Source organism: Mustela nigripes, chromosome 14 (genome assembly GCF_022355385.1).
Source record: "Mustela nigripes isolate SB6536 chromosome 14, MUSNIG.SB6536, whole genome shotgun sequence".
In the NCBI taxonomy this organism is placed as follows: Eukaryota; Metazoa; Chordata; class Mammalia; order Carnivora; family Mustelidae; genus Mustela; species Mustela nigripes.
The window spans coordinates 88,069,451-88,094,021 of record NC_081570.1 but is presented as its reverse complement, the minus strand read 5'-3'; positions in this window follow the sequence as shown (position 1 = coordinate 88,094,021).

The following is a 24,571-nucleotide window of genomic DNA, read 5'->3' as shown; positions in this document are numbered from 1 at the left end:
ATCAGGTGTTTGCAATCTTTAGATAAGCTATCTAGCTGATCTCCGGCTAGCTGAAGTAGTCTCAGCCTGCTACTTCTCCGCCATCTTGACTCCTCCCCCTATCATCTGCATTTTTAATAGGGGAGTCTTTTAAGTCTGGCCTGCTAGAATAGACAAGATCAATGATTTCTGAATAGTCATGTTCTAGAGAGGTACGATGATCAGGTCCACGCATAAGAGTAGCTCAGTTTAAAGGCTGACAGGTTTTAAGTATTACTTCAGATATATCTAAAAGCATAGGGGCGCCTGGGTGGCTCAGTGGGTTAAAGCCTCTGCCTTCGGCTCAGGTCATGATCTCAGGGTCCTGGGATTGAGCCTCGCATCGGGCTCTCTGCTCAGCAAGGAGCCTGCTTCCTCCTCTCTCTCTACCTGCCTCTCTGCCTACTTGTGATCTTTCTCTCTGTCAAATAAATAATAAATAAAATCTAAAAAAATAAATAAAATTAAAAAGGGAAATAAAAATAAAAATAAAACATAGCCAGGTACCTAGGAAGGTGACCTTCCATCATCCATTGCTGGCCCTTGGTCTCTAAGACATTCCAGACCTGACATGAAGTCATTACGGTCAGAGACTGTCCCATCATGAGCTTTGAGGCTTCTTCTACCAGGAGGGCTGTGGCAGTCAATGCTCAGACAAGTGGGCCACCCTTGGGCTACATTGTCAAGTGACTTTGAAAAACAGCTCACCAGTCTTGTTTCATTCCTGATTTTTAGGTGAGAACTCCCAAGGCTTGGCTTTGCTTTTCTGCTATGCATAGAGTGAAAGGTTTTTCTAAATTTGGTGACACCAAAGCTGGAAATGACAGAAGTTTAGCTTTTAATGTTTGAAAGGCCATTTGCTGGGCTTTAGTCCAGAGCAAAGTTTTCTCATCGGGACTTTTAACAGAATCATACAATGGTTTGGCTAAGAGTCCAAATCCCAGAATCCACAGGTGGCAAAAACCTGACATACCTAGAAAAGTGCAGAGTTGTTTTTTGTTTTTTGTTTTGTTTTGTTTTTGTAGTCAGAGGCTCAAGATCCAGTATGGATTTTTTTCTGTCAGTAGCTAGAATATGGTGACCTGGTGTCAGTTCATATCCTAAATAGTATACCTTTTGTTGAGATATTTGTGCCTCTTTAGGGGATACATGATACCCTCTATCTTAAGTAAAGTTATAGAATTTTTATCAGATGTCTCCTTCGTGGGACTACAGATTAGAATGTCATCTACATATTGAATTATTGTCCCCTCAGACACGGATGTATCACGGAGATCTTTGCTAAGTGCAGCTCCAACTATATGAGGACTGGTTTTAAATCCTTGTGGCAAAACTGTCCAGGTTAACTGAGCAGCCTATGGGCTTGAAGTTGAGGTCCGTTCAAAGGCAAGCATCTGCATTTCCTCGCTCGGTGGAATGTTTAAAAAAAAAAAAAAAGGCATCTTTTAAGTCAAGTACTGTAAACCAGCTGGTGTCACCAGGTACGTGGGTGAAAGTAGTGTATAGATTTGGCACTATGGGATGAATAGGTGTTACTGTCTCATTTATAGCTCTTAAGTCTTGTACCATCCAATATTCCCCATTTGTCTTTTTTACTGGTAAAATTGGGGTGTTATAAGGAGATTGACAAGGTCAATATACCAGGTCTCAAAAACTTATCAATAAGTGGTTGCAACCCAGCTTTGGCCTCAGGTTTTAGAGGATATTGTTTTTTATGAGGTATACTCATTGGTCTTTTAAGGTCACCTTGACTGGTTGGGCTGTAAGAACCCATCCTGGGATATTACAATACCATACCTGTGGATTTACTTTCTTCCAGACATTGGAAGGGATAGTAAGGTATGGTTTTAGCTCTCCAGAAGTTCAAGAGAACAAGCCATCCCCCTCTACAGTAAGAGCAAATCGGCTACCTTGTTTATACATTAAGTCTCATCAGAGTCATGGAGTGGGACAGTATGGAAGGACTAGAAAAACATGAATGACCAATTGGCTTTTGTATTTATAGGTTAAGGGCATTATCTGATGGCATGTTTTAGTTTCCCCTTCTATGCCAACAACCTTAAGGTTAGAAAAACAAGGAGGGCTGGAGTTTTGAATAAGGACAGAGTAAGTGTCTCTTGTACCAATAAGAAAATTGATAAACTTACTCCCACATCCAGGATAACCCGAGGCTCAGTCATCTTGATGTCAAAAGGAGGTGGACCAGCCTCAGGGCACCGTAATGCCAGTTGCTCCAGCTTCGACACTCGGGTGGGGAAGTGAGTTCCTGTCTTCCTCTCTCTCTGGAGAGGACAACAGTCTCTCTCATCCAATGTCCTGTTTCTTTACAGACAGAACATGACCCTGGTGGAGAGCACTTGTTTGGACATTCTCTGCTCCAGTGTCTGATCTAGCCACATTTATAGCATGGGAATTTACCCCGTTTTCTGTCTGTTACCAGCCTTTTCTTTTGACCCTGGTTAGTCTGGTGCTGTGGAGAATCCGCAATAACAGCAGCCACTATTGGAGCCTGTATCTTACCCTGTAATTTAGTTACCCGGTCCTTTTCTTGCCTTAAGGCCATATCTCTATTATTAAAGACTTCAGTTGCTATTTCTAGTAGGTGCTGGATAGGAGTTTGAGGACCTAAAGCCATTTTAGTTAGTTTTCCGTGGATGTCAGGTGCCGACTGGCTTCTAAAATGCATATTTAGTATGGTTACTCCCTTGGGTGAGGCTGGGTCCAAATTTGTATATTTACAGATGGCCTCTATCAATCACCCCTGAAATAAAGCTGGATTTTCGCCAGTTTCTTGTGTAACTTCCTGAAGCTTATCAAAGTTTACAGGTTTTGAAATCCTTTTTTCATTCCTTCTATTAAAGAAGTGATCATATGGTCTCGTTTTTCTCTCCCTGGACTCTCCTCCTGATAGTTCCAGTATTGTTCAGTGCTAGGGACAGCAGCACCCCCAGCTGGGTAACGTTCCCTATCTCTCATCGCCAGTTCCTCAGCGAACTCTTGTGCTCCCTCCCAGATCTGTTTCTTTTCCTCAGGGGTGCAACAATGAGTTAAAATGATACATATATCCTTCCAGGTCAAATCAAACATAATAGATACTTCTTGCGAGCCTTCAATAGATTGAGAGGGATTTTCAGAATATCATCCTAATTGTTGTTTTACCTTAGCCAGGTCTGCCACGGAGAATAGGACAGGGACCCTATCTGTGCCCACTTCTCCATTAGCAACTTGCCTAGGCAGATGCATCCCATACTTAGATGGAGCTCCTGGAAGATAAAGAGTCCCACTCCTGCTATGTCCAGCTGGGATGGGAGTAGAGGGCTCTTGAGGTTTATAAGGAGGAGGGACAGCAACAGAGCCAGTGTCCTCTTTCTTTATACTGGCTGGCAATTCCTCCAACATCCCAGGTTTATTAAGAAGAATAGGCCCATTTAGAAAATCAACAACCAACACATCCAGAGGGGAGGGGGTCTCTTAACACTCTACAAGAGGTCCACAGATCCAGATCCCAATTTACGGCCAAAAAGGCTTGGATGTATAGGACATCAGTCCATTTGCCCTTCTCCCTGCAAAAGAGGGATTGACTTGAAACTTAATGTCTCATTTATGGGCCACTCTTCCTCATCTCTTAAGGAGTACTGAGGCCATTCAATGTTACAGAAGATCATTTTTTTCTTTCTTAAATCTTGAAGTTTGAATTGATTCCGGTGTGCTAAAAGGCATCCCGAGAAAGAATCCTCGAGAACAGAAGAAGAGGATCCCATGCTCCTACAAAAGTATAGAAGGTCCATTACCAAAATCCTAATGTCCCACACAGGATATGTCAGAGGTTCCAGGTGTCAAAAGAGACCGGGGGCATCCCTCAACGAAAATCGCTATTGATCACCATTCTACCTTCTCGTGAAGTCATTCCTGCTGTTGAAGCTCTGGAGGGTGCTGGCATCCCTCCTCTTCCCCATTGCATCCTAAGCTACAGATGGGTGCCCGGTGAATAGACTAAGATACTATTCCATCCTGTCCTCTGGAAGCTGTGTTATTGCCCTGCCATTTTAACCCATGGAAAATACAGAAAAGTTTGACAAGGGGAAATTATCGAATTCTGTAGCTTTAAGTAGTTAGTGAGAGGACACCCACAAGAAACAGTAAAGACTGAAATCCATCATGGTCTAAGTGACATTCCAATACACGAGGTCCTTACAGCCAACTTCCCTAGGAAACGGTCCCAGTTGGGCTTTAATTCAAGTACTGGTTTAGGCCGCCTCCCAGTGGAAGTCACACAGCCAGAAGGAGCTTAGACCAGGATGTGGAGGGGATCACATTAGATCAATCAGGAGGAAACCGCACATAGGAGTCTTAAGATTGGCAGCCATCCTGATGACTTAGGTGGCTGTCCCATGCCCAAGACAAACAACTTTGTATAAGAAGAGAAATAAAGAGAGGGCACTAAATTTTGGGGGTCTTATCACCATTCTGACCAGGGTACTGACTTCCAGACAAAAGGCAGGCTTTCTCCTCCCCACAGAGCAGCCATGGGCTAGAGGATTACACCCTGAGCAATCAACATAAAAAAAGTATTCCAGTAAGACTGTAGTCCTTGAAGGCCTCCTGAAATGAGAGTCAAGGAAGAGGAGAGGAAGTACTCACCACTTTTGCACTGAAGCTCAGAGTCCAGACGTAAAGACTCAAACCTCCATGTTTGGGCACCAAATGATGAAATTTTAGAATGTAAGTGAGGTCTGGAGCTGATGGCCAAGAAAGAATTCTTAGGATGTCTCTGGTGCAAAAACATGTATTAAAGCACGGGGACAGGACCTACGGGCAAAAAGAACTGCTGCCCTGGGGTTGTGAGGAGGTCAGGAAAAGGGAGATTTCAATAGGACTTTCATATGCTAAAGAGGACCTAAATATACCAGATACCAGACGCCCTGCCATTGTCAAGGTCAGTTTTTTCCCTTCTTAGAAAGATATTAACATTAAGATAGTTGGGAGATTCCTAAAGAATGTCACAAAAGTCCCACCCCAGAGTGGGGGTGGGGGAAAGGTGTGGGATGCTTTTTCCTCAACCAGCCTTCTGTTCCCTCATACTACTGGCACAAAGACAGTCATAGACCAATAGGACAGCATAGAGAGCACAGAAACAAACCCATGGATATATGGACAACTGCTCTTCCACGAGAGTAGAAAGAATACACAATGGGGAAATTGATCATCTCTTTAACAAATGTGGTTGGGCCCTAAATATCCACATGCAAAAAGATGAAATTGGACCTCTATCTTTCACTATACATAGAAATCAATTAAAAATAGATTAAAGATTTCAAAGAAAAATCTGAAAATATAAACTCTTAGAAGAAAACATAGGTGGGGAGCTTTCATTACATTGATCTTAGCAATAATTTCATGGGTATGACACCTAAAGGATAGGCAACAAACAAAATTTGACCTGTGGGACTACATTAAAGTAAAAAAAAAAAAAAAAAAAAAAAAAAATTCTGCACAGCAAAGGAAAGGAGAGTTGTAGCATTCCTTGAACAACTGGGTTTTCCTCTTTTTTATAATGCAAGTAACTGATTTAAGTTTTGATTGCAGAGACACCCACTTCAACAATGCTTGTTTTGAATAAACACTTTACAAGACACATGACTAGATAAAGAGCCAGGCTGCACCCCACCCCCATTTTAGTATGCCTATTTCTCTGAGTTACTTGATGCATTCTTCCATTGCCTTCTATTGGCTTCCACAGAAGATCTAGCATTTCTACTTCCTTTACTATGAATTGTAGCTTTCTGGATGCATCCAGGCTCTATTCTACAATGTTCCTTGAATTCTTGCCAGGGTTAAATCCTGTAATAAAAGAGAGTGCTCCTAAATGGGTAAACTTTCTCTTCCTCAACTTTATGCTCTGCCTCCTTTATATAGCAAACTCTAGTCTCATGCATACTCTTCCAGCTTTGATCTTACCAGGTCCTGAAGCTACTTCAAAGAAGTTATCATCTCCTTCTTCTGTTAGCAGGACCACCACTTCCTGACTGGGTTATAATGGAATATATGTTGTGCCCAAAAAAGGAACAGAGCAGTGCATATGTTTTCTTGCTTGGAGGAGAACTCTGCATCATCTTCAAGAAAATAAATACTCTAGAGTGAAGCATAATAGAGTAAGGTAATTTTACATTTCTAAAGGATTCAGAGGAATCTTATTTGATTCAAGTTTTTCTGGAACACTGAGTCATCTATCCTTTATGTCTTAACCCTTCATAATTTTTCTAGTCAGGGCTCTTGCTGGTCCAGAATTTCCCAGATTGAGTATTCAATCTCCTCTGTTATAATGATGTGCTGGCCTGATGCTGTTTTTTATTGCCAATCATGAAGAAGAAGAAGAAGAAGAAGAAGAAGAAGGAGGAGGAGGAGGGGGAGGGGGAGGAGGAGGGAGTTTTTTCTACATGAAATGAAAAAAATAGAGAAAATGAAAATGAAATAGAAAAATGAAATAGAGAAAAGAAAATGAAAGCTTCAATGTGCTTCAAGGTGGCAGGTGGAGTAATTTGGTGTGAAGGTTCATAATGGAACCCAGACTTCTTCTTTCCTGACTACGAGTTCCATAACTGAATTTCTTTGCTTTCCACCACATCTTAAGCATTAAATTCAATTTAAAAATACAAATGACTCCAAGATTCTAGGATAAATGCCTTCAATCATTCTGATAATATTTGAAATTAAAAGTTAATGATTTTGAATTCTGTAAGTCTACTATTATTTTTATTTTTTATAGTTTTTTTTTAAAGACTTTATTTATTTATTTGACAGACAGAGATCACAAGCAGGCAGAGAGGCAGGCAGAGAGAGAGGAGGAAGCAGGCTCCCTGCTGAGCAGAGACCCCCCCCCCACCCCCCAATGCGGGACTCGATCCCAGAACCCCAGGATCACGACCTGAGCCTAAGGCAGAGGCTTTAACCCACTGAGCCACCCAGGTGCCCCTGTAAGTCTACTCTTAACATTATCTTAAATAGAATGATCTTAAATGTGTATAATGAACAAAATTATAGACCCCCTCATTTATTTTTGCATTGCTAATAAGAATAAATTGTACATATTGTGATTATTATTCAATTTTTATTTCTTTTTGGCTAGATTTTCTGCTCATGTCTATCCATTTTTAGCAGAGTTTCAGGCATTATCAAAAGCTTGCAAAGGAACCTGGGTGGCTCAGTGGGTTAAAGCCTCTGCCTTGGCTCAGGTCATGATCCCAGAGTCCTGGGATCGAGCCATGCATCAGATTCTTTGCTTGGTGGAGAGCCTGCTTCCTACTCCCCCCACCTCTCTTGCCTGGCTCTCTGCCTGCTTGTGATCTCTGTCAAATAAATAAATAAAATATTTTTTTAAAAAAAGCTTGTCAATATATATTGGATGGTTATTGTGTTTCTGACATCACTGTATGTACTTCAAACATCATATCTCCTTTTTTTAACACTTAAATGAGGTAGATACTGTAGCATTCCCATTTTCCAGATGAAGAACAAGAAAGGGAGATTAAAGGACTTGCCTGAGGTCACACAGCCTGTTGAACTAGGAGTGTCGTTCCCTCATTTGTGCAAAAAGCTAGCTGATTTTCATCTTGAAGCTCTGATCAAATGTTACTTCTTCAAAAGGACATTTCCTGGTCATTCCATCTATTGTGGATTCCAATAATCGACTTCAGAGAAACTGCCATAATCTATAATTATATTATTCACTTATGTGTTGGCCTATTTTCTATCTTGTCAAACAGATTTCCCTGTTTTCTGATATGTCATAAATGCCTGTCACATAGTAAGGGGTTCATTAAATATTTTACAAATGAATGAATAAACACTCCATTGATACAACAGGTTGCGTAAGTCTCCATCATACTTCTTCAATTAAAATAAATATATCTGATATTTTTTACTCATATTTTTCCAGATGAACTTCAAGATCATTTTGCCCAAGTTTGATTGAAATTATTATATATCTTTAATATAGTATGAATAGATTTCTTTTTTTTTTGTATGAATAGATTTCTTTGCATAATTCATATTTTCAAATATGAGAACATAGTATGTCTTCAATGAAAGTTTTATTTTTCCTGACTTTCAGATGTTCTGTTTTCCTCATGGAGCCTTTTCCCACTTATCAGTATGTCTACCCCTGGGTAGTTATTATTGACATGGTCTAATAGAAGGAGTGGAGCTAGTAGTAGCAATCATGGTGGTGATGTTAAAAGAAGAAATAGAGGTAGAAGTAGGAGTTGGGTAGGAATTAATATTCTTCCCTAGAAATAATGTAAGGGCAGCAGTAGGAATTGTTGCCATGTGAATGGGATTTCCTCTCACTTCCTATTTTTTTAACTGGTATTAGCTAACAAAGTCATTAACCTTTGTCAGTACAATTTAAAAAAGAAAAATCTTCTTTATGAGTTCTAATGATTTTTCAGCAAATATCTTGGTTTTTCTAAAGATGTAGCATTGTTTCATCATTTCCTAAGCTATAATTCATTCTGTTTGTGCCGGTTCTGGCTTGCCGGCCCGCAGGACCATTTCGTTGACTCTTCTTTGTTTCACAGGACAAACAACTCTTGCAATAGTTATTCCCTACATTGCTGTGTCAGCCAGCTTCTGGTGTGTATGGCCAATGGAAGGTATTAGCCAAACTTGGAGGATAAAATATGGAGAGAAACTGAGAAATCACTCTTTCCTCTGTGCTGATATCCCTGGCATTAGCAATTTCTCCTCTGTGGTGCCAACTACTTTCATTCTCGTTCACTGGATGATCAGGTCAGGCCACTTTTCCTTTAACCCTAAGGACTGGCACCCTGTTTGGCTGCCAATCGTAGGGTAACTATTTAGCGTCATATGTCCTCCATCCTTCATGTAATCATTTTCTGAATTAAATTATCTCAGTTTTAGAAGCTTAAAAAGGTTCTGTCTTATCAGTTGGATCCTGATTGAGGGTTTAGTGTATTATTATTTTGGCTAGAAATCTTTGAACATTTTACAAATTATACTGATTTCCATATCAACATCTATACTGACAAATAAAATTCTATCCATGCTGAGTTTACAGAAAATTTAAGGGAAATGCATAAATATTTAGGGATGCATTGAGTACTACAATCCTTTTTAGAAATAGGCAAGATATGAACCAAAACACATCTTTTTTTAAGTGTGAATGAAAACACTTCTTTAAAAAGTTTTAACACGTACCTGTCAAACCAGTCATGAAATGTGTTAAATTTTACTTAAAACTAAATAATTTCAATTATGCTATAAGTGACTGAGAAATTATAAATATATGATTTAAAAAAAATAGAGTTGAGGAATTCTATTCAAATTTCATGTATATGTCAGTAAAATCTTTCCATAAGTAAAGAGTAAAGAGCTGTTGATGAAATCCACAGCTTACTCTTATTTGGAAGATAAAACCACCAGCAAGGTTAAACAACTTTCATACAGGAATTGCACGTAATCCAAACAATATAAAATTACTAAGTGCCATACACCATAGAAGTCATCATTAACTCTATAGATTTGGTAATAATTCCTCATAATTATAAAGCAGACACTTTACTAACATAATTTTCAGATAACTATTATTTAAAAAGTAGCTGTATTTGAGACTTTATATAGTTTTATTACATATTTTTACTCCTGAGCCACTCACTTTTTCCCTAAAGTTTCATTCATTCATTCATTCATTCATTCATTTATTCTTCAAATATAAATTAAGCGCCTACTATGTAACAGGCACTATTCTAGGAGCTTAAGATACATCAGTGAACCAAAGAAACAATATTCTAGTCCTTGGGAATTTCCATTCTAACTTTATAACTTTATAACAACAACAATAACAAAAACATAATAAAATATCAGGTAGTATTTAACTCTTTATAATAATGTCAATAGCCTCTATAGGTAATGATTGTATATATATAATATATCATATTATATGTATATATCATATAGGCAATGATATGGGAGATATATATCTATATATAGATATATATCTATATCTATAGATCTATCATATATCTATCTATCATCTATCTATCTATCTATCTATCTATATATATATATCATATACACATACACACACACACATGCACACACACACACACATATATATATCAACAAATCACCCTAAATATAATTCATAAAGATTCATAAGCCAGGTGAGTATTTTGTAAACACAGAAAAGAGTAGTTAAGTGATAAGTATTTCGTCCATGTGTGGGGGAAAAAGAATGTTAACAGAAACCCACTGATCTAATCTACTCTGTAAAATTCAACCTTCTAAAGGATCAAGTGGTTTAGGAAGCATTTTATCAATATTGGTGAGCAATTATTTTCCACTTTCACAAACTACAAGACAAAACAAGATTTAAAGTAAGAGGAAACTGTACATACAAGTTGTGAAACACTACAATACATTTAAAATATATGAAATGTTTTCTGGGCTCATTAAGCATTGGTTTAACAACTACATATCTGAAATGATTTGGACATAGTAGGACAGAATGCAAATCAATTGACTATCAATGGCTTTTTCACTGTATCTAAGTTAGGATTTCATTACTTTTTAGTGTTTACTTTCTTTTAATTTGCCATTAAAAATTCAACTAAATCATTCAACTAATCATATTTATAATAAGGAAAGTTTGGGGTGATAAGTTACAGGTTTGTTTTTATTTATAAAATTATTTCCTTTCTTGAGAAAGAAACAATAAAGAGCACATTTAGTTTTGGAAGTCAAGGTCCCCTGAACATAGCTTAGATCAAAGAAGTTCAGACAGAGTTAATTTCCTCTCCTTAATAAATCCACAGATTGAAGTAGCAGGTCTTTCCCAGATATCTGTTGGGTACAGAATTGAGGCTGGAGTTGACAGCTGTAAGAGGGAAGTGGAGAAGTCTTAGTGACATAATGGCAGGCAGGAATTGGTTTAGGAACTTTTAAAAAGACCAGGATATCTAGTATTCAACTTTGATTTGAAAAACCCTGTATTCCATAGAAAATTGCTGATTGTAGAAGGCAATCAGGGAATATCTGGTGTGGGAAAATAATCTGGATAGGAAAAAAAGTCACAGAACTTTAAGGACTGATGAGAATACAGGAAGCTTTGAAAGAAGGTTGACTGGAAAGACTAGATAAACCAAAGGTCCCACCCACACTCCACCCCTGTCCATGCAAAGATACTGGAGAGTACCTAAGCTCTCCACTATATGTGCAAGCAAGATGGTAATCCTTGTATTTGAATATTTAAATATAACATCACTACTGGAAGACTTGGAGATTTTGGATTACCAAAAGTCATCTTGATTATGCTAAACTTCAAGTACAATAAGGTCATAATGAAGGGTGCCGGGGTGGCTCAGTGGTTAAGCATCTACCTTCAGCTCAGGTCATGATCCCAGGGTTCTGGGATTGAGTCCCACATAGGGCTCCTTGCTCAGCAGGGAGTCTGCTTCTTTTTCTCTCACTACCCCTACTTATATTTCCTCTCTTGTTGTGTCTCTGTCAAATAAATAAATAAAATTAAATTAAAAAATAAGGTCCTAATGTATCTCCAAAAGTCTTTAAACAAATAAAATACAAAACTATTCATAACGACTTTTATTAACTACTTGAGAGAGAACATACTAGTTGCAACTTAAATGAGAAGCTAACAGTATGAGTACACAAGAAAGAATTCTGACTCTTTTAGATAAACCAATAGTATCAAACACCCTCTAAAATACTATCAGTGATGTTATAACACATGGACAATTCTATGTTAAATGAAGGCTCATTTTTTAAAAAAATTAATATTTGGAAGGGTTAAATCTCATCTAATCCTTTAGAGAAGAAGCAGAATTAAATTATATTTACAGGATATACAAAGAGTTCATTGAAAGTCAAGTCTTCCCTGTAGTTTCAGGCTAAAAGAGGTTAGTTTCTTGCATAATACTAGCAAATTTAGGGAATCTTAATCATATTTTTGAGAAATATTCCCTCTCATGAGTATAGTTTTAAATATTTATTGCATTCTTATGGTACAACTTGGGGTCATCTTTTTCCTTTCGGTCAGAATACATCTCCAGGTTAATAACTGATGTCAGTGCTTCCTAACTACATTTTAAGGAAAATCTTAAATTAACCTGTGTACAGTAACATTATGGATTCTTCCCATCCCTTTGCTAATATGTAATGGAAAAAGGGAAAACAGCAGTAAGTTGTGGTGGAGACAGGTAGGGAGAGATATGGTATGTGATCATGAATGTACAAAACATTTATAACTGGGGCTACAAATGCCATAGTTATCTTTTAATGATATTAAAGAATAAAGGTACCCTCACTCTCATATTTACCTTGGCAAGTTCGTAGAAGTATCTTGGGCTGAAATGATTGAGAAACAGTTATTTACACACATAGAAAAATATGATTTAACTAAAAGTAACTATATTCCCTTAAAATTTTTGTGCTCATACAGTCACTAGGAAAATATGATTTAAATAAAATAAATATATTTAACTACTTTTCTTATAAATGTGTGTGTGTGTGTGTGTGTCTGAGATAATTTAATATTTACTTTGCTGGATGGGATGAAAGGGAATTATTTTTCCCATTATAGAAGGTACACTAATGTGGTAAAAGAGATTTGTATTCTAAAGCAAGTTCACCAACATCGATTGTTACATATGTGAATTCAGGCAACACCATTAACTAATCTATCCTTAGCTCCTCCTTTATAAAATAAGTTGATTGAATTTTTAAACTCTTCAATATTCCTTTTAGGTCTCATATTCTTTGAAACAACATGTAAAAAAGAACATTTTAAAATATTACAGTCTTCTTCAACACCAAAATGAATTTTGTTGGTATGTTGATTTTTTTTGTTCAAATTTAATGCTCTGTAAAAATTAAATAAGTCTGTGTTTCCAAAAGCACAACACAGTTATGGTCAATTACTGCATTCCAGGGAATGTGTATATAAAAAATATATATATAGAAAATGTTTTGATTCATTATTCATCCATGCACTCAGAAAATTTTCACTGAAGACTTAGTGTACACATCAGATTAGGTCCTGGAGATAAAAAGAGCAGGAAAACGAAGGGTTTGCCATTGATGAGTTCAGTTTCTTGATATTCTGCTTGGCAAATTAATTTTACCATTTTCAGAAAATCCTCATCAAAACAAGTCACAGGGGGAAATATTATAAAATTATAAATTGCAGTGGAAAAAAGTATTTGATCTGAAAATAAAATATGTCCTTGTGAACAGGTAAGACAAAACTAATAATGAAGTTGTTATCAAAAGCTATAGAATTTGAGCAGGTAATGGGATATGGAAAATTCCATCCAGATTAAAGTGAGTCTAGAAATCCAGTTCCATTGCTTCAAAGATCAGTTATTATGGGACAACCTAAATATGGGGGGAAAAGTCCGATTATGAAACCAAACTGACTCCTTTCTTTGTGACTAATACTCTATTTCTGGAAAATATGCATTTCAAAGCACCACGAAAAGCTGAAATTATGAAAGAGGAATTCAAAGGGTTGAAAGCTCTGCTGGTCTGAGGTGAGTAGAAGAATGTGGGGTTTGAAACACCCAAGTAAATTACTCTAAGATTGAACTCTGGGAAATCAAGGACCATACCCTAGAATGACCCTTTTGAGGGTCAGAATTTTACAGAATATTACTATTTATGACTGTTAAACTTAAATTTCATACTCTTTTTTAAATCATAATCTTTCTCATTTATTCTAAATCCTTTCCGGATGAACATATTTAGTTTGAAACAACTTCATTATTTTTCAAAAACTGAATTCATTACAGTTTACTCTTAACAAAACTCTTGATCCTTATTTAGTATTAGCATTAAGTACACTTACAGGAACATGATAAACATTTCAAGAATAAAAGCAGCAATAAGCAATGAAGAACATTTAACAACATCATTGTCTTTTCAAACACCAAATTAAATTTGTTGGTATGGGGTTTTTTGTTGAAATTTAAAAATATATTTAATTACTTGTTTTCCACTGAAGTATTAAAAACGTGATAAATATATGACCATAGAGAACTTTATTTCTAACGCTCAGCCTGGAGTCAGACAAATATTTTCAATTAGTGTTCCAGGAGTCAAATCTCCTGTCTAATTTAAATCAGCGCCATTAAAGCTATCATCTCTGTCAGAAAAAAGTTAAAGTTAGCACATCTGCAAGGCAGCGCAGCTTGCCAAGTCCCACTGTCTGCAGGCAGACTGCCCAAACAAACAAGAAGTAAATAAATAAAATAATGAATGTCACTTTTAGTCATTTGTGCTGAAGCACATTGCTGCTCTTTGCTTGAATGGTGCTAGTGGAGAGAGTTCAAAAACAGGAAATGAAAGGGGAAAAAGAGGCTCTTTCATGAATTACTGACTCTCTAGACACCAAACTGCTTTTACCTCTGAATTTTCTGCTTGTAAAATGCTAATTTACCATCACTCTGGAAGAAATTAAAAAATATGTTATAAATTAATAGTCTGATATGACTTAAAGTGTGGAAGTTACTTTTATCTTTTTGATAATATTTCCTTATCAAAGTTTGGCCAAAGAATCTGAAGAAAATAATCTTCTTAGTAGTCCCTCTCTAAAAGATGCTATTCTCAGAGATCTTCTCTGAAAATAGTCTAATTTCATGCACAGATGAAAAGTGTCTTATTTAAGAGCTCCAGTATGAAAAAATAGAAGAAAACTACTAAAATAGTAGAAAATGACATTTTGGGTTTCTAATTTTCATAAAATTTCTTAAATCACTTAAAAAAATCAAGGTCCTTAAATGGGAAGAAAAATGCATTTTTAGTAGTGCATGGGCTGTTTTTAATTTTTTCCACCCTACTTCAGTTGACTACAGTATGAAAAGAAACCAAAAACTATTTCACACTAAATGTACTGTAGGAAGGGAGTGGTGCTAGTGGTTAAAGAGTGGGACTTGTAGCTCAATTTTTTGAATGCTATTTCTGGCTTAATCCCTGGTAACTTCTGTGGTTTTGTGATAGTTGCTTATATGGTCATATATGGGTTTGCCTGTCTGACAACTGGGTGTTGTAAATGCTCTGCACTCCTAAGAAGCAAAGTGAAATAGAGACTTGCATTAAACTGATCCCTCCTCTTTTAATATAATCCTTAAGTTGTTTCATTTCAAGTTTGTCCTCCTAATATTCTCTGGTACCTACCATATCTAACCACTCACCAATGTTCTACCTTATAACCTAATTACCTCACAAAGACCCTACCTCCAAATACCATCACATCAGGGATTAGATTCCAATATATGAATTGGGGCACATTCAGTCTACAGCAAATGTCATTCATTTCACCTATCTTGGTGAGTGGAATTAGTGCTCTTTTAAAAGAAGTTTCAGAGAACTACCTTGTCCCTTCGAAGCATCATGTAAGTTTATAGTGGGAAGATAGTCATCTATGAACGAGGAAGTGGGTCCTCACTAGACACCAAATCCGATGGCATCTTGATCTTATACTTTCCAGCTCCCAGAACTGTGAGAAATAAGTTTCTGTTTATAAGTTACCCAATCTATAGTAGTTTTTTATTTTAACAACCTAAACAGACCAAAATATCTTTCTTTCAAAAGTATCTTAATTTTGATCAATAGAAGCAGACTATTGCTGTCCTGCTTGAAGCTATGCACACATCCCTGCTTCTTATAGTTGTAAATAAAAAATGTTCTTGTCACTGAAGCTGTCTTGTTGTTATTTTTTTTGTTACTGATAGAAAGACATATATTGGTATATTTATATCCTACAGCTATGTATCACTCCCAAAATACCACTTGAGAATTTGCCGGTGTGATAATATTTTCTCTAGATTCTACTGTTATTATAATTGAAATATAGGGAGGAGAAACCATTCTTGATTTTAATATTTATTATATAAATCTTGATTTCTCTACATGTGCTCTTTGATTCATTTTTTTTACATTATTTACAAGTATTATTTATATATAACAGTCTTCTAAAAACAAATATTTTGGATAGTATGAGAATATCTAAAATCTCTCTGATGGAGTTTCAAGAAAGTTGAGCAGTCCAAAACAATAAAATGAAGTCAATATATATGTATACATATATTTATGTATAAAATAAAATTTATGTATTTGTTCATTCATTCATTCATTCATTGTGAGTTGACTTATGTGGTCATTGAGGCTGAGAAGTACCATGATTTGCCTTCTGTAAGCTGGAGATCCAAGTGATATAATTCAGTTGGAATCCAAAGGCCAATAACCAGGAAAGCCAACAGTGTAAATCTCAGTCATAGAGAAAGAGACAATGAGTTGAGCTAAGATAGCCCAGCCAAATGTTTGTCCTTGAAGCAGGAGAACGAGGGTATGTAGGGCACGTGGCAGACCCAGTCAGTAAAGTATGTGTAACTCTTGATCTTGGGGTTCAGAGTTCAAGCCCCATACTGGATGTAGAGATTACTTAAAAAATCCTTAAAAATTAAAAAAAAAGGAAAAAATGGTGTGTAAGAAAATACATCATGGAATAACTTCTTCCAACATGTTTTTAGACCACCCACCCTTGCTTCAACATTTCTCACAATTACTGTTAAAAGCCTATTTTTTTTTTTTCCGGTTTCCATTGTGTTCTCTCCTCATCTTTTTCTTCTAGTACCCTGGAATTCTCCCTTAAGATATGAAATTTTCTCCCATGCTGACTGTTTTTCTTGCAAAAATATTCAATAATTTATCCCTGTTCTAGTCCCTGAAATTCTGAAAAATAAAATTCTCTGGCAATGCAAGATTCAGGAAAATGTCTTAGTAATAGATTTGGAATGTAAATGGACTCAAAGATGTTTACAGGCTACAAAAATAATAGGCTGGATGGGCACTCCTTTTAAATATTCCCCAGGAATATTGCTGAAGACAAGTGTGGTAAAGACCGAGTCAGGTTTTCAATAAATTGTAAGATGTATCTTTCTTGGTCTATAGTCAGAGACAAAGTAAGTACATACTTGTTCAGAGAACTATAATATCCATCACAAAATCTCTGGATAATGTTTACATTTCATTAAGTTATTTATTTGAGCTACCAAGGAATGTATGTATGTGTGTGTATGTATGTGTGTATTTATGTGTATATTTAAAAATACACATATTACATGATCAAATTTTATGTACGTTATAATCTCAAATAAACAGGACTATGTAGAATACAAATTTTATTAAAAAAAATCCCTTTATATAAGTAATAACAGTTATTCCCAAAGTGGGATTTTTTATTTCCTAATTAGTTGACTTTTCTTTCTTTACCTGAATGTTAAGGTTCTAGGATTTTGGCTAAAATCCCATCCAAATATTTATGAAACCACTGTCCATATATAGGACATATTTTTGAGAATAACTTATGGCACTATTTTTGCCATGGTCTATATTTTAGGTATAATATGAATATGTTTATATATGAGTTAAAAAATTTTGTCACCAATGACTTGAAACCTTTATGCGAATTCCCTGACATGTTTCTTCTTTCATTGCTACCCATTCAATAAAATTTACTCAGATATTCTGCTTCAGAATTTTTGGGTAGGAATAATAAGAGAAGGCAATGGAGACTAGAGGAAGCAGTGCTGGTTGGTTGTCATGATCAACATTCATAGGACGTTAGACAAAAACACAAAGATTCTTATTATCATGAAATGGTAGAGATGAGAAGGAGATCTAAACTTGATGGGACTGTAGAAGCAGAACGGATCTGTCTGAAGTTGGAACCCTGATACAGTAAAATATTCCGGTAAACTGTGCCTCAAGGAGTATGTTGAAATTTGTCTTGATTGTCCGCACCTCAGAAATCTTGTTTTATCGGTGCTGCTGATGTTCAGCCTTCCTTGCAGGTTGGTAAGACTCCCATGGTATTGCCAGTGTCTTCCTGGCAGGTTCCAATCTCATCTTGGGTCTCAGGATTGGAATGACTCTATATCTGAGTTTCAATGCTTTAAAATAATGGACAAAATCATTTAAACAGGCTCTTTTGTGCGTGTGTGTGTGTGTGTTTTAAGGTTTTATTTATTTATTTGAGAGAAAGAAAGAGAATGAGGGAGAGAGCATGAGAGGAGAGAAGTCAGTGGGAGAAGCAGACTCCCTGGCGAGCAGGGGGTCCGATGAGGGACTGGATCTCTGGACTCCAGGATAATGACCTGAGCTGAAGGCAGTAGCTTAACGAACTGAGCCACCCAGGCACCCATAAACAGGCTGTTTTGTGTTTTAAACCTGCATTTAAAGTGCACAGTTAAGTATCAACAAAAGCATACAGAGATCAATGAGGAGAGGAAACCAAGACATTCAAGATACAAAATAAAATGAATGTATAGTTTAGAAGAAAATGTGTAGTCTAGAAGGCTTGATATATCTTCTGCTCAAAGTTTTAAAATTTTGAACTAGAAGTTTTTTTTTTTTTTTAAGATTTTTTTTTTTTTTATTTAAGAGAGAGAGAGCACAAGCAGGGGGGGGGGGGGGCAGAGGGAGAGGAAGAAACAGTCTCCACACTAAGCAGGGATCCCAGGACCCTGGGGTCATGACCAGCCAAAGCAGATGCTTTAACTAAGTCACCAGGCAACCTGAACTAGAAGTTCTTAAATAATACTTGGAATTTTCAAGATGTTCCATGCATTTGCAAAATATTAATGTAATTCTGATATTTCTTCTGTTTAACATATTGAATGCCTTTTTCCTTTGTCTTGTTAGAAAGTATAAAATTACTTAAGGTTAGTGTCAGTAGTGTTTCCTGTCTGCAGAAGTGTATAAAGTCATAATGTGATTTTTAAATTCCAGAAGAGAATGAAACTTGAGATTTGGCATTGAGATAATCAGAATTTATCTTCCTTTACCTTTAAGAACAAGCTTTTTGTTTCTTAGAAATGTATTTAAAGATATAACTCTTTAGTTAGATTTATAAGTTTTTTTAAGGTTATAAATAAGGTCAGTAACATTACCTTTATTTTAAGATGTATAGGACTGGGGAGTTTATTCATTTTAATACTTAACCTATAAGAAAAATGATGTGCCTATTATAAAATACAAAAAAATCTAAAAATGCATTATTTATAAGGAAAGAATTAGTAATGAAAACAGAAGTGTGACATAAAATTTTTGTTACATATTCTGTTTCTGTATTCCTAGTTTGATCTCTGAGTATGCCTAACCTCATCCTTAAAATGAAACTATTAAAATTGCCACACTCTTTCCTAATGAAGATATTTGGAAGACCAACAACAACAAAATAAGAATTTTGAATAAAAAATTATTATAGTGACAAAAGTGTTTTGCATTTAAAAGTGCACCTTCATATCACATATTGCTTGTTTCACAATCATTTAAATCCGTATGTGATTTTCCAGTCTTAACCAATTACACTGTGAAAACTTTTGAAATAAGATCTATTATTTGTCCAGCATTTGAATGTGCAATAATTTGACCATACCAGTACTGGCAAAAAATATAATATTGGGAGGATTATTAAATGCTGAAAATCTGCAAAACAAATTAAGTTGGAGTTATTCATCACAGATGTTTTACAAATCAGATCTAGTTTGATATTTAACCATATTCACCACCCTTAAATCTTGTATTTGGCATTTGTTGTTGCATCAAGAGAATGTATGAGACTGTCATAGAAAAACAACAGCAATATTGTCTATAATTCAGAAATCCATTTTATGTGAGTCTTCAGTTTCCAAAGCACATGCATTTGGCTCCAGAATGAAATGAATTGGTACAAATGGTAGAGGCACAAAACAGATTACATATGGCTGTCTGGAAATAATAATCTTCTTAAGTCAAAAATACTGACAGGGGCGCCTGGGTGGCTCAGTGGGTTAAAGCCTCTGCCTTTGGCTCAGGTCATGATCCCAGTGCCCTGGGATCGAGCCCCGCATCGGGCACTCTGCTCAGTGCAGAGCCTGTTTCTCTCTCTCTCTCTGCCTGCCTCTCTGCCTACTTGTGTTCTCTCTCTGTCGAATAAATAAATAAAACCTTAAAAAAAAAAATACTGACAAATGCCAGTGGGGACTCTGTGAAGGCAGGATAGGGGTGGAAAAAAAGGAGTCTACGTATTTGAGAAGGTACAATGATACATTTGGTCATCTTGGTTCTTCTTATTATTTATATTATGAAACGATGTGTCCAAAAAAACCCCAAAAAACCCACAACTATTTGTATGAGTAAATTCTTCTTTTTTTCCCTCATGACTGTATGAGTAAATTCTTAAGGGGAAGTAATCCCTTTAAAGAAGTTGAAATCTTTACCTTCAGCAACCTTTTTAAAAAAATTTTTTTTTTACTTATTTATATGACAGAGAGAGAGAGAGAGAGAGAGAGAGAGAGATCACAAGTAGGCAGAGAGGCAGGCAGAGAGAGATAGGGGGAAGCAGCTTCCCTGCTGAATAGAGAGCCTGATATGGGGCTCGATCCTAGGATCCTGAGATCATGACCTGAGCTGAAGGCAGAGGCTTAACCCACTGAGACACCTAGGTGCCTCAGCAACCTTTTTTTTTTTTTTTTTAAAAACTAGGAACAGCCGGTGTGAATTAAGATGAATACTACTCTAATGATAGCCATATACAGTGAAACATCATTGGGGTATCTCATTGATGTGGTACTTCTTTTGGTCATGACATGTGGCTCATTGAAATATTTAAAATCCCATCTTAACTTCCACTGGTAGAGATGTTGATGCGGTCCTGTGCCACTTTGTTAAAAAGTTGTGTTATATTTTTGCTAACACACAGGAGTCTAGTAAATGCCAAATCTATTCAATTAAGAAGAAAAAAAAGATACAGAGAGTAAAAATATCTTGACAAATGTAAAAAAAAAATCCAAGTTTTTAACCTGAATCATTCTGTTCTGGTTCCTCTTTTCTACTTTGGACAATTATGAAAAAGAACTAGAATAACGAATATAGATAAGTGAAGTATATTTTCAGAGAGGTGTACATGCATGTACAGGGCGTTATTCCTTGCTTGTTGTGTGTTCACTTATATTTTGTTTTCTTTAGGTTATTTTAAACAGGATGGGTCAGTCATTTCTGAGTTGGTGCCTTGAACACTCCAACAGACCAATCTTTTCATCTGAAGAGTCTGTTTTATCATGGAAGTTGGGCTAAATTTGGATTTCTCTGAAGTTCTGTAAGTTGTTTCACAGGAAAGGTGCCAAAAAATACCCAGTCATCACTATGGGGTACTTGTGAGCTAGGATGGACTATGGAAACAAACTTTTCTGTCCTCTCCCGACCCCACCTTTTCACAGTACAATAGGCCATCTGTGAAGTAAGAGGGACTAACACCATTTTTAAACAGAGCCTAATTTTTAGCCTCTCATGTATTAGAAAAACTGTAAAATGAATGTCAAACTGCTTAGTCATTTCTTTCTTAAAATAATTGACCTAAGTTCAGAAAAGGGCAAGAAAGACAAACCATTAGGCACAGTAAGAGAGGGATTATATTCAACAGCAATTTTCTTTTAAACATTTTAAGTATTTCTGATGTGTGCAAGAGTTTCCCACCCCCATAATAATTTCTCATTCAGTAAGTCAAATTCTGTGCAATAGTTTTACTTACAGTAAAATGTCTGGAGAAAATGTATATACATATACTAGGCATATATGTGTATGCTTTATATATAATATGCCTATCATGTATATCAATATCTATGTTATATGTAACAAAAATAAGAGCATAAAACATCAGTATGAGAAAAGAAGAATGAATGTGAAATGATTTAAAAGATGACGTATCTTTTCTAAAAATCTTGCCACTTAATTTATTTCTTCTTTCCCCTAATTCTACCTGTAGTGATTTAGGTCTTATTATGTAGAGTTCTCTTTATTTCCAATACTTCATTACTATTTGTATTATGGGCAACCAGCTCTGGACCAGGTTTCTTCATTCCCAGGTTGGTTATTGAGGTCTTCATATTTAAAACATTCATTTTCAATTTGCGTCCCCTGATGCCTAGACATACGTGAAGAGATTAAAGGAGATCTATGAACTTTTCACAATGTTCACTAAAGCTCCATGAACTCTGAAGTCTGTCTAGAACATTTAAATTCCCCTAATCTGACCTCCAACTCAATTATCAAATTACTATCTTAGTTTCCCTGAGAAGCCAATATGGACAGTCAACCTAAAATATTGCTACAAAAGAAAGGACTATTTTCTTCTCTAAGCCATTTTCATCTTGGTTTTGAAAGGCTAACAATCGAATGAATTCTACAAATTTGAGCAAATACCTCCAAACATTGCTTTTAAAGTGACAAGATAGGAATGTCATATAGCTAATTGTGCTCCAAATTAAAGACCTATGTCAAGGAAACTGTCATATTTTGTTACACTCTGAATCTATATATGAACACCAAAGACTCACTAAAAGGTGACCAAGGAAGTCATGCCCCTGGCAGTTACACCTTCAGAATTTGAAGGTGGTGAGGCATGTGCCTTCCAGCTTCCCTCTGTTCCCTTTGTTACTTAATGTTACCTTTCTTTTTGCTGAATTCACTACCTGTAAATCCATGAGTTGACTCTGGGGAGGCTCTAGGTCTGGGAGCTGCCTACAGACTGCCAGAGTTAGACATAATTACCTACTCCTTTCCATGAATCTACTATAGTTCCTTCCAGAGGCATTAATTCAGACCTAGGTTATGCCTAGCTGGGCAGTGGCCAGAGGAATTTAGACCACAGAGTACAGAAAGCATAAGGTAGTAATAACTCTATTCACCCAAGATATTTTGCCTGAAAGGACCCTTTCACCCCAGTGAGTAGGCCTGAGATGTGACCAGAAAGTGGGGCATGCTAGACTGACTGCATCATTTCTCACCTTCTAGAATGGTATCAGGCCATGGAATTCTCAGTAAATCAGGAGAGCTAATGAGAAACAATTTGGAATATCACTCTTACATGTTGCTGCATGCGTTGTTAACTATCTCTGGCTATTGAGTTGATTCAGGAATCTGGCAGCCTCACAGATACATATTTTAAACTTTGTATTTATTTTGCTCTTTTACATCTAGGAGAAGACCTGTAAAACAAGTTCAGAAAGTTACAAAGAATTGAACAGAAAAATCATGTTTCAGGAAGTATAGTAACTGAAAATGCACACAAATTTTTCATTTTGAGAAGGATAATTAAGAAGGTAAATTGACCTATATTTCCATCGTAAGGTTCTTTTTTAAAAATTTTATTTGATAGACAGAGATCACAAGTAGGCAGAGAGGCAGACAGAGAGAGAGGAGGAAGCAGGCTCCCTGTGGAGCAGAGAGCCCGATGTGGGGCTCGATTCCAGGACCCTGGGATCATGACCTGAGCTGAAGGCAGAGGCTTTAACCCACTGAGCCACCCAGGCGCCCCCGTCATCATAAGGTTCTTAATTTATAATTGTACTTTCAATACAATATAATACTTTACAATATAATATGTAATCATTTTATGAAATTATATTAGCAACTTGAGTTGGAATCTGAAAAGCTAGTTGGTGATATTCCTCTGCAGCTAGAATAAGGCATCCCAAAGGGTCTGCCAATAGCATTTCCAACATAGAGTGGAGTTTTCATTTATTTGTTTTAAACTGTTATCAAAGAGGTAAACTTCTTGATGTGGGAATGGTTCTTTGTCACAGAGGGTGACAGTCATGTTGTAGGTATTTTTGGCTTTAGTAATAATTACTTTCCCCATTTTATATGCCATGATCATCTATGTTGTTAAACAATTCCATCTTGGGCCTCCATCCTGTCTCTGAAAACCTTCTTTCCAACTTCTAAACCACATACATGGATTATCTGATCAATTAATGGATCATGAGGTATATTTTGATAACTAACAGAAAGCTAGGTTACTAGAGAGTAATGGACATACGTGCCTCATAAACTTAGCTCAGAATCCTTAAGCATTGAAACATCTTAAACACTCAGCCTAGGCCCTGGTCAAAGTGTCCAGTCTTTGTCAACAGAAAAATGTATTCATTAACTCAGTCCATCTCTACTGAGTGCCTGATGTATGCAGGCTACCTTAATGGGCTCTGTTCTAGCAAATTCTTGAAAGAGACATCTCAGGAAATATTAAGGAACAAAAAGGAGCCAACAAGAGGGAATAATTTAAGCTTGGAAAACATGACCAGGGAATATATATTCCAGATTTAAGTTTATCACTTCGAGGAAGGGTAAATAGAAAGAATTTAGAAACATGCCCTTTATTATTTTCTTGGTGGAATGCCCATGCTTTCAGCTCCTCTGAGACCATTTACAGAAGCTGTGGGCCTAAACGCTTGGAGATCTCAGCTAGTTGCCTTCCTTGTCTTTTCTCCTTCCTTTTTGCCCCCTCATTTGAGATCAAGTCAGAATCAGCTGGAAAATTAAATTACTCACCCCCTCAATGTCAGCTCCCATACATCTCTTTCTCCTCCTGCCTCAAGAGTACCGTTCAGCTCTTTAAGAGATGAGACTCTGAATCAAGGTAGTGCAGAATTTAAACATTTAAGACAGAAACTTGTCAGTTTCAGAACTCGAAGGACAGCTT